Raw genomic sequence first — 18,924 nt, forward strand, 5'->3', positions numbered from 1 at the left:
TGGTAATAGCGAGCCGTTATTCCTGTTATTGTTTCGTTACAGTAAAATTTAAAAAATTCCAACCCCTGTAAAACAAAATTAACAGAAATATAATAAGACAAAGGGAATATATTCTTCACCTGCAAAATCATATAATTTTTAATCAAAAAAGAAAAAGCAGTCCAAAAATAGAAAAATATGAACCGATTATCGACTTATTGGTACAACAAATTTGTTCAAAAAACAGAAAAAAACAATCCAAACTCTAAACTTTCACTCCCAGGTTTCACTGTCCAAACTCCAAACCAAACAAAATCACACCACAATTACAAAAATCTCTAGACAAAACCTCATTTGCACATTCAAAAATTCGTAATTTTCAAGTAAGTACCTTTTTTTTGTCTTGATTCTTGCTTCTTTTTGTTGTAACATGCAAAGATTGATGAGAATTTTTTGACAAAATATTTTACAAACCATATTTATATTTTCGGGTATTTTGGTAGGAATCAATGATAGCCTAGGCAAAGTTTAAAGAAATTGGGGAAAAAATGGAGAAAGAAGGGGCAAATTTTGCAAAGAAAACCTAAAACTTAAACCCTAATTTTTTTCCTCTTTTGTTTTTGGCTCTCTCCCTCACGATAGAAGAAGAGGAAGGGGGTTGGGGATTTGGAGAACTTTTTGTTTAAATTTTTATTTTTTGGGTTTTGGGTGACTGGGTAATAATGGGTTATGGTGGGTTATTGGTTTTTTAAAAATAAATTATGGATTATGCAATAAATTGAAATTTTCAATGTTTGTTATTTTTACTTTTTTTGTATTATATTGTTGATAATATAAGTAATGAATTGCTTATATTTCTAAATATAATTTTATGTTTCTTGTATACAAATAAAATAAAGCATGCCACCACGTGAAGAGTTCCCGACTAAAGGATTGGAGGGTGCACCAAGTAATGATATAGGTTGGCACTTTGGAACTTCAGTGCCAAATACGAAAGGAAATCTCATATATAAACTTTGTGGTAAAGTTGTGAAAGGAGGAATAACAAGATTTAAAGAACACATTGCTTATAAAACCGACAATGTTGCACTATGCCCTAATGTTATTGATATGTGATACTTTATTATTATTTTTAAATGTTATTATCAATTTATCAATAAAAATTATACATAATTGATAATAATATAAAGTGTGAATTATTTTTATTTTATTAACAGGTTTCATTAGAGAAAGTGTGATGAATATACTGAAAGAAAGCAACATAAAGAAAATAGAAAAAAAAGGAGAACAGATGAATTCTTATCCCAATTAAGAGGAGAAGAGGATGAACACAAGGAATTCATTGATGAGGTTTCTGCTATAAGGCAAGCAACTCGAGAAAGTATCCAATCACAACACCAGTGGCATAAAGAGGAAGAATTCAGAAGAAGTACTAGTGGTTGGAGTAACATTTATGAAGAAAGGTAATCTTCTCATGGATCAGCTGGAGAATATCATGGAGAAAGAACAAGTAAATCCATCCTAAGTGAGTCTGAGTTTAACTTAAGGGAGCTATACCTGAATTAGCTAGAAGCAAAAGCTCAAAGTAACCAAAGATCAGTGGCTCTTTTTTAAAAACTTTACGCAAGAAGATAGGTTAAGCGGTATCTAAAATTTTAATATATGAACGACTTCCTTTTCAATTATGAAGCTCTCCATGATTGTATAACTTAATTCAAGCTTCAATTGAAGTTGGATAAGGTGTAAAGCTCCCAACACCTTATGAGGTTTCAGATGTGTATTTGGAGTTAGAGTATCAACGAGTTCTAGATTAGGTAAATGGACTAAAGACTCATTGGAAATAATTAGGTGCAACTCTAATGTGTGATAGTTGGACGAAAAATTTGAATCAAATGCACATCATTAATTTCCTTGTTTATTGCAATAAAGGAATTATTTTTTAGAAATTTGTGGATGTCTCGAGTGTTCGTAGTAGATATGCTGAATTCTACAACAGTTTGTTAGATTCAATTGTAGAAGAAATTGGAGAAAGTTACATTGTTCAATTAGTGACTAATAATGAGGCAGCAATGAAAGTCACTGGAAAAAATTAATGTTGAAAAGAAAGCATCTATATTGGACCTCATGTGTAGCTCACTGTTTAGATTTATGTCTTGAATATATTGGGAAAAAGCCTAGTGTAGCAAAAGTGCTAGATGAGGCTAAGAAAGTGACTTGCTTTATATACAATCACATTGGGACTATTGATTTGAGGAAGAAGTATACACAAGGGAAGCAAATACTTCGACCCGCTCTTACTCGATTTGCAACTCATTTCATTCAACTTGAAGAGATAACAAGACAAAAGCAAGGTCTGAGAGAAATGTTTAATTCAAAGGTCAGTATTTTATAATTAGTTCATATAATCACTTAAATATAGCAACCTTTAATGATTTTATTAGTTCCAAATAATTTAAATTATATTATTTTAAAATTTTTATTATGAATATATAGGAATTTAAAGAATTAAAATGGGGACAGCAAAAGTCAAGGCTTGCTTATGAAGCCAAAAAAATTGTTTTGGGAAAAGACTTTTGGAAAAAAGGCCAATGACCTCATAAAAGTTTACGATCCCCTAGTAAAAGTATTGAGACTTGTGAATGGTGATGAAAAACCAACAATGGGCTTCATTTATGAGGCTGTTGATAAAGCTAAACGAGCAATTCAACAAGATTGTTGATATTTCACCGAGTACAAAAAGATTATTGACAATAGATGGAATTTTATGCATTTCGACTTGTATTCAGCTGGTAAGACAAAATGTTTCATGTAATTAAGAACTATTTTTATATTTTAAGCTTTAGATTATTATTATTTGATGATATTCTTATAAATTATGTTTAGTTTATTTTCTCAATCCTTAATTTCAATTTGGGGTGGAGCATTTTGAGAGTCTACTAATATAAACATTAGAAGGTACAAGATCGATAATTGAAACATTAGAACCTTCTCTTCATACTCAAGTCGAATAGTTAATCATGTTAGTTTTAAGTACTATTATTTGTAACTTGGTTACATAATTTTAAATGGAATTTTTTTCATGTTTACTCTATCTTTTATTTATGCAATTATTACTATTTAGAGATAAACATGAGACATTTGGTACTCCACAAGCACAAAGAGCTTGGAAGCAAATGAATTGGGTAAATAGTTAATTAAATTATTTAATTTAATTTATATTATTTAATTATATTGTACATTTTGAAGTTATTTTGAAATTTGAATAATAGTATGCAGGTGAGTGGTGGATAATATACGACACATGTGTTCCTGAGTTACAAAGATTAGAAATTAAAGTGCTTAGTCAAACAATCAAATTGCGAACGAAATTGGAGCACATTTAGTTATATTCACATCAAGGCAAGAAATAGGTTGAAGAATAAAAACTTGAGAAACTAGTGTTTACGTGCTATAATATGAAGCTTCAAATAAGACATGAAAAAAGAATGAGCATTGATGATATAAACGCTAGCTTTAATCCTATTAGCCCTGATCATATCTTTGAAGATGTTGATCCACTATCAGAATGGCTTCAAGAGAAAGAGAATTCATTGTTAGATGGTGAAAATGTCAGTGTGTTGCTAGTGGATACCTCTGATGTTGATCAATCTCAATAACAAAATTTGTCTCATTCAAGTTCTAATGCAACCCCAATTTAGAGTGGCGATAGACCTGATGGTGGTGGTTTAAGTCTAATTGATGAAGATGATGGACATAATGGTGATAGAGGTGAGATTAGGTCTTCTAGCCTGTATGGAGGAGAATATGGGGTTGGTAACACTAATGGACATTTCTGTGATATATCAGAATTTGACAGAAATATGTTTCCTGAACCTAGGAGAGGTAGAAGTGAACCTAGAGCTCCATCAAAAGGAAAAGGTAAGAAGCATACTTCTGCAGGCTCTTCATTTGGTAGGAGATTGAGTTTTAATAACCATGGGTATAGTGATTCATCGACTAATACTCAAGGTTTTTATGTACCGAAACAACCTTCATATTTTCAACCTTCACATGATTATCCACAACCATATGGTTATTATCTGCCATTTCCTAATTATGGTGTGTCATATCAGCCTCAAATGTATCCTCCACCACAAATAAATCACCCACCTCCACCTCCCATGTATCCTCTTCCTCAAATATATCATCCATATCAATTATATGAAAACCAATGTGAAAATGTTACTTTTTTTATATATATTTTTGGACTAAGGCCACGAGAATCAAGTTAAGAACACTCTCAAAGTGAAGGTGAAGGATCTGATCCTCCTCGTCATTCCACTAATTGGTGAAAACTAAATTGTACCACTACCATTATTTGTAAGGTATGTTTTTTTAAGAAACAAATTGTTAATGTTTTTAATTTTAATGATATTAAAACATTTAAAATACATCTATACATAAATGAATGGAGTATATTTTATGAAAAGATAATTAAGAATTGAAGCATGTTAAACTATATATGAAAGTAGAATTAGAGTGAGAATACGTGGTAGGAAATAGGAATAATTAATAAGAATCAATACATTTATCTGTGTCTTTTTTCCTTTGTAGCATAGAATGCTTTGATATCTTCACTATCTTCAAAGCTATCAAGAAATATTGAAGACTTCTCTTCATGTATGAAATTTTAATTATTTTATCTATAAAACTTTCAAACTTATTAAATATGATGAATGTTTAATATTTCCTTTTTTTACTTTGTTATTAGTTAATATAATATTCTTAAAAATTTGTAAATAAATATAAGAATAATTAATGATTGTAAAAATTGTGTTCTCATAGTAATAAAAGTTCATAAGTGTTAGAAAACACTGTAAAAATTACTAAAAATGACTTTTTATAATTATAATTATAATTCTTATGTTTTACAATAAGTTGTGTGAATTTAAAAAAAAATTCACGACTGTAGTACCCGTAATGACCACAATAGCGTCCATTATGTCCGCAACCGTGATAAACGCAATGCAACCAAAAATACAGCTACAACCGCAATTTAAATCCTTGCCTCCAAGTTCAACAACTTTGGTTTCCATTGTCTTCCCACTCCTCAAGGTGACAACTTTGCAATGTTCTTTTCCCGTGCTTCTAAGATTTTTTGTGTCCCTAGTAAAAACACCTTGGGATCTGCTTCTAAGCTCATTGGTTAGTTGTCCCACTTGGTTTTCCAAATACCTCAAGGTTGCATTATTCTTTTCCATATATGTCTTCAAAAAGTTCTCCAAACCATTGAAAGATTCGACTTATTGAGGTTTCTAAACTTATTGAGTAAATCCTGACAGATTATTCGGTTGGGATGCCATATAAGACTTGCTAGGACTTGAGCCTTAATTACTTCATGGAAAGTTAGGATGTGATGCCATGAAGAATTATAAACGTTTGAATGCATACCTTGGTCATTCCTATTTTGATTTTGACGAGCAATTTTCTAACACATGGTTATCCCCACAGAAAATACATGAAATGTTCTCAAATTGACTTAGCTATTGTTCTATCATATTACCATTGAAATCGTTAGTAATAAACTTCTTAAGCATATAAGACATTGAAAAAACCTAAGTTACTAAATATGTAAGTGCATTCGCCTCATGTACTCCTGTCACTCTTCTTCTTATGGCTACTCAATTAGCTGACCATTGATAATTGTTGCTATAAATTTCATAAGCTTCGGCGTATGATTTAGAAAGAAGGGCTCCATTTGCCGAAGCATCCACCTTCATTCTAGTATGAGCATAAATACCAATATAGAAAGTCTCCATTTGAACGCAATAAGGAATGCCATGATGAGGAAACTTTTGTAATAATTCCTTGAAGTGCTCTCATGCCTCATATAAAGATTTTTCATCAAATTGTTGAAATGAAATGACTTTAGTTCGAAGCTTGGCATTAAAGATGGAGGAAAGTATTTCATTAAGAAACGATCAGCCAACTCTTGCCATGTACTTATGGAACCTAATGGTAGAGAGTTCAACCATACTCGTGCTCTATCTCTTAAGGAGTATAAGAATAATTTTAGTCTCAAGGCATCTTCTGTAACTCTAATCAATTTGAACGAGTTACTTACTTCCATGAACAGGTGAAGATGAAGATGTGGATCTTCAAAAGGCAACCCACTAAATTGATTCACAGTTTGCAACATTTGGAACATGACTGTCTTTAGTTCAATTGCAGTGCCTCAATTTTAGTGTTCACAATACCTGGATTGAGCTCGTTAAAGAGATGAACGACACATTGTCGAATGGCGTAGTTTTTGTCATCAGCAACAATGATTGAATTGTGAGCATTATAAGCAAATGCTTCTCCTTGAACATGTTGTAAAGGATCCATTATCACTTGAATAATAACGAAAACTATTAAAGTAAAAATAAAATAAAATAGAACCAAATTGCAAGATAATTAATTTCACAAATAATTGACTAAAATAATAGTCCCTAACAACGACGCCAAAAACTTGTCTTAAAATTATTCGGTTGATGTGCAAGTATACACATTCATTAAAAAAGTAATAAAGTAGTGAGTAAGAGTTATTGTCTCCACAGAGACTATTTATACAAATCAAATATTGCAAAATTAATACTTAACAAATTGGTCGTTGATGAAAATAAGTTCAATGTCATAAATTTTCTAACTTATACTAAAACTATCCTAAGTATAAACATATAAGAAATAAGTATGCAAGTTTTTAAGAGTAGCCACAATAGCATGCATGTGTTAGAATAATCTACCTTCCTAACTTAGAATTATTTAAACAATGTTAAGAGATGTTACGGAGATTCCATGGCATATTGATAATTTACAAACCTTGATTTTATGAGTGCTTGGCTTCTCTCTAAGACCTAAGTTTAACCTTTTAGTCTGCATATTTCTATGTTTATTTTGACTTCAAGATTACCTTCAAAGGCATCATTTAAGAAATCACACTTATTAAAAAATCAAGCATTTCTAGTATAAGTTTATGTCAATTAACTTAGTGTTTTAATAAGCATGAATCGATTATGTAGGTAAAAGTAATATTTTATCTTGAAATAGTTTAATCACATAAATCCTAAGGTTATGCAAGGTAATAAACTTCTTTCAAATTATTACTAATTTGACATAATTTCATCATAAAAATATCAACATACACCATCCGGATATTGTGTTAATTATTTACAATCTGGTTCGATTTAATAATTAATTCAATTCTATCCGTACATTTATAATGCACGAATAATATGTTCATGACTTTATTTGAATGAATAAATAGATCAAATGCACAGAATACCTCTTAACAGAATTAAATAATCTAAGATATAGAATTTAAATCATTCTAACACCAACAAAATTAAGCAACCATGATTATATTAAAAGCAGAAAACTTAGATGCAATCATGTTTCTTGAATTGAAAAAAAAATGATTGAAGGGATAAGAAATGTTAAGCTATTTTCAGTGGTTCTCCTAGGCACAACTGACTTTGCTCCTCTTTCGTTCTTCGCTTCTTGCCATGACAACCAAGATGAAAACTCTTAATATGGTTGAATAGGGCTGCTCTCAAGCCTTGCAAACTATAACACCCTAATTTTTTAAGAATTTAATTGCGAGAATCTGCAGTAATTAAAATTATGTATCTGTGGTTCTTTGTTTTGCTATTGTGTTTGAGATCTAGAGTTCGAGCCGCATCGTTAAAAGTTTTGTTGTTTTCTTTTAAACAACCCCTATCATTGTGTTATAAATTTAAGTGCAATTTTGTGTTAAGTTGTGTTAAGAATGAACCTGTCGGCTCACTGGTTAAGCATCTATCTGTATTCTATTTGGTCTCGAGTTCAAGTCCTATCGTATGCATTGGGAGAAATTTTTGCATGCTGTCGGAAACTGGATGATGGTTAAGACAATAGTTTTATCATTTCTTTCCCTACTTCTCTTCTTTCTCTTTCTCTTTTAATTTTTTTATTTTTTCTTTCTTTTACTTCTTTGAATTTTCCTCTATTGATTGCATTCAACAACCGATTATCGAAATTAGTGAAACTCCTAAGTTGTTGGAGGATTTTTGTGTAAGTTCTATCCAAAAATCTTAAACCTCTACGAAATTTCGTTCGTTTCCTGTCACATTGCAAAATTGGGAACTCTCTGATTGTTTGCATAAACTTTCTGATAAATGATTGTTTTTTTCCTAAGGCGTGAGTACGGAGGGAGGTGATCTCTCGTGCGTTGTGCCAAGTTAGTACTGTCGAGTTATCGTAAGTAGTCATCATTGGAACTGTAGCGTTGAGGTTTCGACGTCCTTAGTCAAGTGTTTATCTATGCGATAAATCATTGTTTTAGTTGCTTGATTCGTTGTTAAATGGTTGGGTTAGGTTCCGGGACTTCGTCGTGTTGATTCTACTTCAAAAGAGATCAAGTGCATATCGAAAACCCTATTTTTTCGCCAATTTTGATTGCCAAAAAATATCACTGTCGGTGCCATACAGCCAAACACACGGGCGTGTATCCAGGCCGTGTGGGTGGCCATGTAACTCACTGTTCATCGATTTGGTGCCACATGAGCGTGTGTCCAGGCTGTGTGTGGCCATATTAGTGCAGGGTTCACTCGGGCATGTGCCCAGGCCATGTGAGGCACACAGGCAAGAACACAGGCATGTGTCTAGGTCATATAACTCACTATTTATGTTTTGGAACCACATAGGCATGTGTCCAGGCCGTGTGGCATATAAAACAGGTCCGAATCTTATTTTTCTGAGTTCGTGTGTGCAGCCGACACTAACCTTGATCTCCTCAATGTATAAATGATCTAGTTTCAATTATATGAGGACTCTCTGATGCTCTACGACTGACATATGTATAGCATAATTGTATGTGTTTTGTGATAGCAATATCTGTTGTTGAACTGTAATCTGTAATTGTGGATATTTGTACTGCATATGCATGGGTTGGGATATTATGAAAAAGGAAGTACTATTCTCTAAACTAGTGGCTAAGCCACAATGTGGATCTTTCTTCTAAATACTACCATTAGGAATTCCCATATTCTAAGATATTATGATGTTTGAAAAAGATTGTATACTCAGTTAATTATTGTGTTGGATATTATGTGTTAAATGGTTTATTCTGACTGTGTTAGAAGTGTGGCATGTTAGTACCGTTGATGTAACTCTCTAGATTTGGTTTGGACATCTAAGTTGGGTTTAGGGTGTTACACAAACTCTCTTGAATAAAATATGGAAATTGGGAAGTGAAAAGAGAGAAAAGAGATGGTAAGTGAGGGATGAATGAAATGGGTGAATGGCTAGGGGTATTTATACTTATGAGGAGCCCCTTGAGTTTACTAAAAATAGAATGTCAATACCCCCTTTTTTTTCCATACATGGTTGGCCCCTTGCATTGAAGAAGGAAGGTGGATGACTTTGCTAAATTTAGCTAGTCAAAGCTTGATTCATGGGAAAGAGTTGAATGATTACATGGGGAAGTTGTTGTGGCTGATTTGTGATTTCTTAACAGGTCTTGGGTGGCTAATTTAAATATTTTATGGATGGTTGGGCTTCCATAGCCAAATTGGGCTCTTTTCCTTCCTTAGTGGACGGGTTGGGCTTTAAATTAAGCAGGAGGCTTGTCCACTTCAGTGATCCAATTACGAGCTAGGTCAAATTGAATTTAGAAGTCTAATAAATAATTTTAGGACGTCTCATGCTGATTAGCCATCAACCCACGTATGCATAGCCTTTGTTGTAAGAAATGCTACAACATCGAACATCGAATAAGTGAGCTTCAAGGCTAACTTTTCTTTTATTGCAACAAACTGCGTCAAATTGGCAAAAATATGTCAAATTAGCATGTAAATAAGTAAGATTATAAATTTATCTTTAATTTTGTCCTACTTTAACTACAAAATTTGTTGTTAAAATACTCATAATTTTCATGAATTATAAGTCAGAAGGTGTTATAAATGTCTATATAATTTTGAGTTATTAGGCTAGCGTTGCCACGTCAACAAAAAAGTAACGGCATTAAGCTCGAGTATCAATATAATTGATGGAAAAAAAGTTTGGATATCGATCTAGGATAGAAAAATCCATAAGTACCAATCTAGGATAAGAGGATAAGTTCGGGTATCAATTTTATATTTAACCATAATAATAATAACAATAACATGTGAAAATAAGTATGCGTTACATTTGAGTAAATCAAATTTATATATTCAATATATTATAATATTAACGAATTTGAGTTTATATATTTCGTATAGGGTTAATGTACCATTTGGTACTTGAGTTTGGCTTCAAGCTTTAATTTGATAGTTAAATCAAATGACATCATATGGCCCAATAAATATTGTGCTCTAGGAAAAAAAATTAGTACTTTAATTGGGACAAAGAAAAAAACTCAAATACCAAATTAAACATTGAAGTCAAACTTATATACCAAATTGGGACCAAGAAACCCTTAAGTATCAAATTGAAAAAAAATCATGTATCAAACTAGTGTAAGATAGAGTTTGCAACCCCTGGTCATGTGAGATGCATGCATGAATCTAGCTTGCTGCCAGTGGCCACAAATTTTAGGGAGTTTGAGAGAAGGATGTGAATGAAAAAAAATAAAATTTGAGGGTATTTATAGGGTAAAAAAATTACTGTTGGGAGTTTTAATTGTTTTTACTTTTGGTGCAACAACGTTCAAAAAGTCATTGATTTTTACAGTTGGGAGAAAGCGCGGCTAGCTGGGCAAGTTTTTCTACCACTTGGCCAAAAAGTATGGTTAACTAAACGCGCTTTTCTTTTCTCTCTCCAAAATCGACATATTTTCTTAAATAAAATAAAAACCCAAAAATCTAATTAAAGAAATTCGAGATATAAACCTAATTTTTCCCGTGAAAGAAACCTAATATATAAAACATATCTTTGATCTAATTTAATAAATTTAAATTTGAATGGAGTGAGGAAGTAGAAAAGACAAGTTGACGTGTTAGAGAAGTCGAATGTTTGGGGTTTAAAATGAAGTGTGGACAAAAAAGACACGGAATGGAAGGGCCAAGCCCATGTGCCTCGAAAGTGGATCTTTAGTCACCATAATGTGACACATTTTGTCCGCTCAAAAGTGGAACTTTCTATCCTCACTTACGGTTGAATTTATTTAATTGAATTAAAATATTTATTTATGTATATATTATTTGTTTTTTAAACATTTTATTTGATTGGGGCAACATTCAGACATCAACTTCCAAGATTAAAAGCTGGCACCCAACACAACTTTGCTGTTTAACGTTAACTATTTTGTCTTGTACACCAACTTATACAATCCCTATATTTTAATTTTAAAGAAAAGTAAAACAACTCTTTAATCCTCATTATTTACAGTTTCTTTTATCAAATTCTTTAAAGTACATAAATAATTACAAAAATGTTTTACAAATTAAAATTTATTCCTTATTTCCTATAAAATATAAAAATTTTCAATAATATAAAAATTTAAAAATTTAAAATTTGTTATTTACTTCATGAATAGTGATAAGGTCTCTCCAAAAAAGTTTGAACAACCTTTTCTTATTTTAAATCATATTAATTATATATCTAAAATATTTTTATGTACATTTAATTATAAAGTATATAAAATATCAGTATAAAATAAATTTTAAATAAGGACACAAACTTTGAATTGGTCTAAATTAAATTTAATATAATCATTTTTTTCAAAATACACTATATTAAAAGAATTTTATATAAAATGAATCCGATTTTGAAAAATACAAAAGTAATAAATTATTTTTAAAAATTTTTATTTATTGTGTTTTGATCAACAAAATTACATTTGAATCGATTTAAAGTTTGCATCATATTTAAAATTTATTTTACACTAATATTTCATATACTTTATAATTAAATATAATTAAAAATTTATATATAAACTATTTGAATTAAATTAAAATAATTGTTCAAATATAATTTAATATGGGCCTTATTACTATTAGAAGTATTCATGAGCAAGGTTAGACCAAGGCTAGATTTCAAAAAAAAAAAACTTCGAGTTCATTTCATCCAAATGGACATTTTTCTATTTTAAAATAATAACAAATTATTTTATATTTAAATTTAATTATATAAAATTAATATTACTATAATTTTTATATTTTTATTATTTTAGACAATAAAACCGACCATGCCAACCTAAGGTTACAAATATAAGCCCAAGACCATCTGAAAATGAGTTGGGTTGATCGAGTTGGTTAGATTACATGGCTCATAAACACTTCATATTATCATTTAAGGAGTAAATAGCATGTTCTTTGAAATTTTGGTTTTTTTATATTTTTAATAAATTTAATTTTTTAAAATTAAAGAGTCATGTTCTTTTCATAATTTTTGAATTTTTTTAAAAATTATATATTTTTTTATTTTTTATGTTTTAATTAAAATATGAAACAAATATTTAAAATTTTATGTAGTTTTAAAGGATAAAGACCAAATTAACAAAAATTGTAAACGTTGAGGGCTAAAAAAGTTTTTTTTTTTACATAATTTTAATGGAAAAATTAGATGGATGGACCGAGGGCGCCACCAGTCCCCCTAAAATGGGAAAAATATCACATTGGCCCTTTTATATTTTATAAATTTATAAATTAGTCAAATTATATTTTGGGCCCCAAAATGATAAAATTTTAATTTAATCTTTTAAAATTATAAATATATATGATAATATAATGATGAAATTGAATTTTAGCTCTCATAAAAAATATACTAGAAATCCTATCACATATGTATGCGTCTGAAAACTACAAGTTTAGAATACATATGTTTGTTTAAGAATAACATGCAATAAATAATGAAACGTACGGTTTGAAACTAATTAATCATAATAATACATGAAACATGTACAATATTAAAATTAGAAAATTAGATTAAATTGTGAGTAAAATAAATACATCAAACTAGCAATATTAAAGTGCATTACAATTGTTTATCATTGTGTTGTCATCAATTGTGAGTTAGTGTGGAATTGACATGTGACACCAACTCAATCGATGACATTATCAATATAAAATTGACTTATAACAACGACACAATTAGTGACATTTTATGTTAAAAGTTAATTTTTTTAAAGTTTACTTGAGAATTATTATTAGTGTGGTGGTAAAGCATTTGTTTATAAATCTATTAAACATGGGTTCAATCTCCAAACATGTTAATTTTATTTTTATTTAAAATTATATAAAGATATAAAAGAGAAAAAGAAAAGCCAAAAAATAATAGTAGTAATCATTTAATAAAATGGTATATTAGTCATTTCCTTACCGAGTTGGTACCAAGTTAACTCATAACACCAACTCATCAGAGTTTTATTAATTGCATAGAAGTATATATACACAAATTTGGTGAGAGAAAACATTTTAAGTTAAGTATTTTTTAAAAAAATTACTCAAGAATTGTTATTGGTGTAAGGGTAAAGAATTTATTTATAAATTTATTAAACACGGCTTAATCCTTAGATATATTAATTTTAGTTCCTTTTTAAAAAAATTATATAAAAGTATGACATGACAAAAAACTCACCAAAATAATAGTAGTCATTTAATAAAAGGGTATATTAGTAATTTCTCGGTTAACTTGTGACACCACCTCAAGAGGATTTAATTAATAGTAGGGTATATACAACTGATGGATGTAATAAAGTATGCATAATAAAATTAAAATTATAAAATATATCAAAATAAAGCTTTAGCTTAATGATAAATTGAAAGATTTATAATATAATTGGTATGAGTTCAAATATCATCATATGTATATTTTTTGGATTTTTTAAAGTGAAAAGACTAAAATAACCTCAAATAACAGAAGGGCATTGACCTGATTGAGGGTGACACCAACTCAGTCAGAAGTTTTATTAATAATATAGATATGCTAAAAATATAAACGAAAAAATTTAATAAGCAACAACAATCTTATCAAAAAAAAGATTAATGTACCAAATGGTACTTGAGTTTGGCATGAAAGTTTAATAGACTACCTATATTTTTGTTCCAATTAGGTATTTCTTTTTCTATTAAACAAGGTAGTACCTAACTGGATTATTATTAAGTTTTAAAATTTTATCCAATCAGCACTTGACAAATGTTTTTGTTTTAATATTTTTAAATTAAGTTAAAATCTATATTTTAATTACTTTTATTATATACATTAGAAATCTTATTACACACGTATACACATGGAAATCATAAATTTAAAACACAAATATTTGTTTGAAACTCACATATAATAAATAATGAAATGTATGGTTTAAAACTAATTAATAATGATATCTGAAATATGTACAATATTATTAAAATGAAAAAATAGATTAAATTGTTTATCATGGTGTTGTCATCAATAGTCGATCGAGTTAACTTGTAATACCAACTCAATCAAATATATTATTAATATAATGTATACAACTGATAAAGGTAATAAAGTGTGCATAATAAAATTAAAATGTATAAAAATATAAAAACAAAACTTTAGTGTCAATGATAAATTAAAGGTTTTTTAATGCATTTGGTGTGAGTTCAAATATCACTATATGCATATTTTTATTGGTTTTTTAAAGTGAAAAGTCTAAAATACCCTCAAATAATATTACTTACTTTAATTACAGAAGAACGTTTTCGTAACTTCCTAACCAAGTTGGTAACCCAATTGAGAGTGACACTAACTCAATTAGGAGCTTAAAAATTAATATAGATAACTTAATTTCGCCCCTCCCAAAAAAATATATTTGGGAAGGACCAAGATTTTTAAATAAAACAAATAGAAAGACTCAAGGTTTCAAAATAAAAGTATAGGGATTGAATTTTAAACTTTAAAAGAGTATAAGGATTTCTAGTATATTTAAACTTATTTTTTCAAATTTTTTTAAAGTTCAGATTTTAAAATATTAAATTTTAATATATTTTTATTTAAATGATTGCTCAGAGTAATATAGTTTGAAAGATAAAATACATTATTATTTTGTTATTTATCAAGTCTTTTTTTTTTTTTGTTAATTCAACTGATTCGATCAGTGGTGTTAGCGCGAGTCATTTTGGGGCTGCTGAAAAGGCCATGGCAAGTTCGGGTCCAGCATGTTTTGTGCGAGGTTAACCAAATTGCAGGAGTGAATTCTCCTCCACCAGCTCTTCAAGTCGTTGTTATGCCTAACGCGGTTTGAATGTTCGTGACCGAGATGGGGCGCCTCATCATTGCGCTACTGCTGTTGAGGTTTAGTGGGCATATTTGCTTTTGGTTTCTTTCACTTCTTATTCCAAAAACAAAAAAAAACAAAGACAAAATAGCTATGAGAAAATATGTATGGGTTTCTTTGCAGGTGAATACAAGTGGGTTAAGTTTGACTTCACATTTTTAAGTTGGTTATCTATATTATATAAAATGATTAATGAGTTGGTGTCATTAATATTAGTTAAAAAATTATTAAAATATTCTAATTTTAGAATATAATTTATATTATTATAATAACATTTTAATCTTTTCATATTTTTAGATAATCTTCAAATAAAATAATTGAAAAACATAATTTAAAAATCAAATACATGAGCAACAAATTGTGTGAAAATCTCTTACCACTCCAATAATAAATTGTTGAAATAATTTTGTAAATATATATATAATATAAAACATTTTGGTAGGTGTGATACATATATTATTTTTATTTATTTTAAATATATAAGTTATATAATTATTTTAAATATAAAATGTATTACTCTTAATTTATTTTAAGCAAGAAAAGTGGATTAATCAAGTTAAACTGGTGGGGCTAAATCAATTACAACCAAAATGGTTTGATGAGTGAGTTATTGGTAGAGGTTAATGGACAAATGAATTATGCATGAAAAGCCTACTAAACCAACCCTTAAGCAACTTGTTTTTAGTGCACAACTTGACCAACCCTTTCATGTTACAGAATAACGAGACAAGAGACCTAAGAAATTGCTTTCAAACAGCTTGGACCGACCACACATTTTACATTTACTTCATATATTGAATTACTCCTCTAAGACTATTCTTCTTATAGTTTCATGGTGAGTGACGGCATCCTCAACAACACATGGCAGACACGTTGGGCAGTAGACGGCACTTGGTGTTTTGGGTTTACGAGTTCCAACACGCCAGAGACAACATGCAATGAATCTGGTGCAAGATTCAGCGTCTTAGCTTGATTCATGCCAAAATATTCACTTGGGACAATTACTAGTCTAAGATCAACCAATTATTTGAAACAAGGCTGCAGAGCTTATAGAGAGCACCAGCAACCCTTCGGTTTTACCACATGCTTATGCTACTTTGTTTTCTTACTCAAATATTCTAACTAATGCGCATTTTCATAGCCTATCTCCAAATCCTATTCGTCTATGATCATAAACTTAAATTATCACCACTACAAATGTCAAAATTGTTGACCCCAATGGACACTTTTCAGGAGGTTTTCTATTAGATTTAGATTTAGAATGTTTGGATACCCCAATGGACAATTAAGGTATGTTATCCATATTGCAATACATAAATAGCAACAAACATTTTTCCTCATTAATTAGTGTAAATACTATTAAGGCCCCGTTTTTTATTGCGTTTTAAATGGACTTTTGCGTTAAAAAGTCCTTTTCTCTTAAAAGGAGAGAAGAACGGCCTCCATCTTCTCAAAAAATTCTCCATCTCAAACGTCATTTTCTCCTGATGGAGAAGCTGAAAATTTCACCATCTAAAAAGCTTGAAGTGCTTTTGGCTGATAAATGACCAAAATAACCTGTCTTCTCCCCCTTGGAAAAACGTTATTTCCTCTGCTGTGAAAGTTCTATACCCATATTTTTCACATTTTCGCTGTGAAAGCTCCTTCCTGTTCTTTGTTCCTCTTCCGCAGGTGAGTTCGTTTTCTTCTTCTTCTCTTTAATTATTAGTTATGCTTTGTTTTTATTTACTTTTTAATTCTGGCTTTTGTGCCTCTTTTACTTTACTGTTTTGTGCCTCTACTGCTGCGTTGCTCTGCCTCTTTTGTTTTGTGCCTCTTTCTGAAAAGAAAAATGCCAGGGCTGGGTTACTGAAGAACTCTCAACCTCTGAAAAAAAAACAGAGAAGATTTTATACTTAGAAAAACGAAACGCGATGCAGTGGAATTTCTCTTCGGATTCGGTTAAATTTCAGTTTCCCTGTTGATACTTAATTTCTTTTCTGTATATTTCCTTTTTGTTTCGTGACAATGTCCGGCAAAACGGCATCGTCTTCCGGAATCATCTTGGAAGGAATTGATGATGTGGAGGACTACGTTTCGGTGAGTACTTTTTGTAGTTCTTATGATTGTTTGGATGCTGAGAAAATGTAGGAAAAAGAGTATGAATACTGAATACCATTGCATTTTTTTTTTGTTTTCTCAATGATTTAATTTAATTTTGATCTAATCAGAAAAGTTTTTAGTTACTTTCTTTATTAAGGACTGAATTTAGGGTTATAAAGCAAGTTAAAATTTACTTACTATTTTTAATTTGAATAACAGTGCGTAAAATCTTAGTATTAAACGAAGTTGATCCATTTTATGAGGTCTGAAAATCCACGAGTATATTTTCTGTTGTGTTATTGTTCTGAAAGTTTTATACTTTTAACTTTTTAGAAATTAGAGAGCTAAGAGTGAAAGAGATAATGAACTTTAGTTTCCTCCATTTTCTTGGAGATGGAAATGGTTGTAATAAGCCTGGATAGCAGCAGCTTATTTCTATTCAATATACCTAATAATTGTAAAGCATGATTTATAAAATACTGTTGTGGTGATCCTCTCTGTGTGTGAAGTTTAGATTTATAAAATACTGTTGTGGTGATCCTCTCTGTGTGTGCGGAGATGGGAACCATTCATGCTGGTGACTTCATGGTGAGTTCCCTTTATTGCTGATCCTCTGTGACTTGGATAATTCTGTATGGATCTCTCCATTTAACAGAATGCATGATTAGGAAGTGGGTATTTTCAGTTGAGCAACTCACATGATTAGGAAAGTTAGAATGTTTGAATAATGATGCAAAGAAAAGGAAGCTTGTCGAGTATAGAAAGACTATTATAGTTGAAATTTTGCAATAGTTGCCCTTAGATCTTATTGACTATTAAGATGGAGGTGGATTATGAGATTCTGGTGAGTGAGAAGCGAAAACATTTAGGGATGCGGATGTTAATAAGGATGTTGAGAATCAGGAGTCAAGATTGTTGAATTGACTATTGACTATTGAAACATTAGATCTCTTATGTGTATCTTCTTTAATTTTTTTTCACTTATTTTAGTTTCTGTATGTATTTGCTAATAATTTAAATAACTTTGCAGGCGAAGCCCGATATCAATTGCAGCTGCTGTTATTTATATCATAACACAGCTGTCTGATGACAAGAAGCCTCTTAGAGGTTTGATATTTCGATATCTAATTGGAAACCGAAGAGTGTGTTAAGAACTCCAACACTTTGATTAAAGATGGTGCTAAAAGAGGGCTCTTCGAGTTACCCCCGGATCATCATAAGGAATTAGAAACCGAGTTAAAGAAGATGGCGCCTGTTTCTGCTGTTATTTAAGTAACATTTTCATTATGTTACCATAAAAGAAAGGGGTAGTATATGTTGCCTCTCTAATAGGTCTATTTATATCCACTAATTGGTATCTATTTTATTTTTTTGATTTAGAACTTTGCATTTCCTTTGGATGCTCAACACATATATTCTTTTTTGCGTTCTTCATCAGATAGTCTCGACTTTCATTTTCATATGTTTATCAAATATAAGTATTGTATTAACCAAATCATTTATTGAATATAACCAAATCATTTTCATATGCTTATCAAATATAGCATCTAGTTTAATGAATTCACTTTAAATTGTAACGGCTATTGACAAATTTTTAGTATTTATATTTGGTATATAAATATTATCCCTTTTAAAATATTAAT

General features: G+C 30.1%; 1 long non-coding RNA gene and 1 other non-coding gene across 2 annotated transcripts; both read left to right on the forward strand.

The window, feature by feature from the left end:
- Positions 1–5,793: 5,793 nt before the first annotated feature.
- On the forward strand, positions 5,794–5,900 carry LOC128041984 (small nucleolar RNA R71). Its single transcript, XR_008197192.1, has one exon. It is a non-coding gene; the product is annotated as a small nucleolar RNA R71 (small nucleolar RNA).
- Positions 5,901–15,934: 10,034 nt separating this feature from the next.
- LOC105772794 (uncharacterized) lies at positions 15,935–18,715 on the forward strand. The gene is made up of 2 exons (XR_001126887.2): positions 15,935–17,278; positions 18,312–18,715. It is a non-coding gene; the product is annotated as an uncharacterized LOC105772794 (long non-coding RNA).
- The last annotated feature ends 209 nt before the right edge of the window (positions 18,716–18,924 follow it).

Source organism: Gossypium raimondii, chromosome 6 (genome assembly GCF_025698545.1).
Source record: "Gossypium raimondii isolate GPD5lz chromosome 6, ASM2569854v1, whole genome shotgun sequence".
In the NCBI taxonomy this organism is placed as follows: domain Eukaryota; kingdom Viridiplantae; phylum Streptophyta; class Magnoliopsida; order Malvales; family Malvaceae; genus Gossypium; species Gossypium raimondii.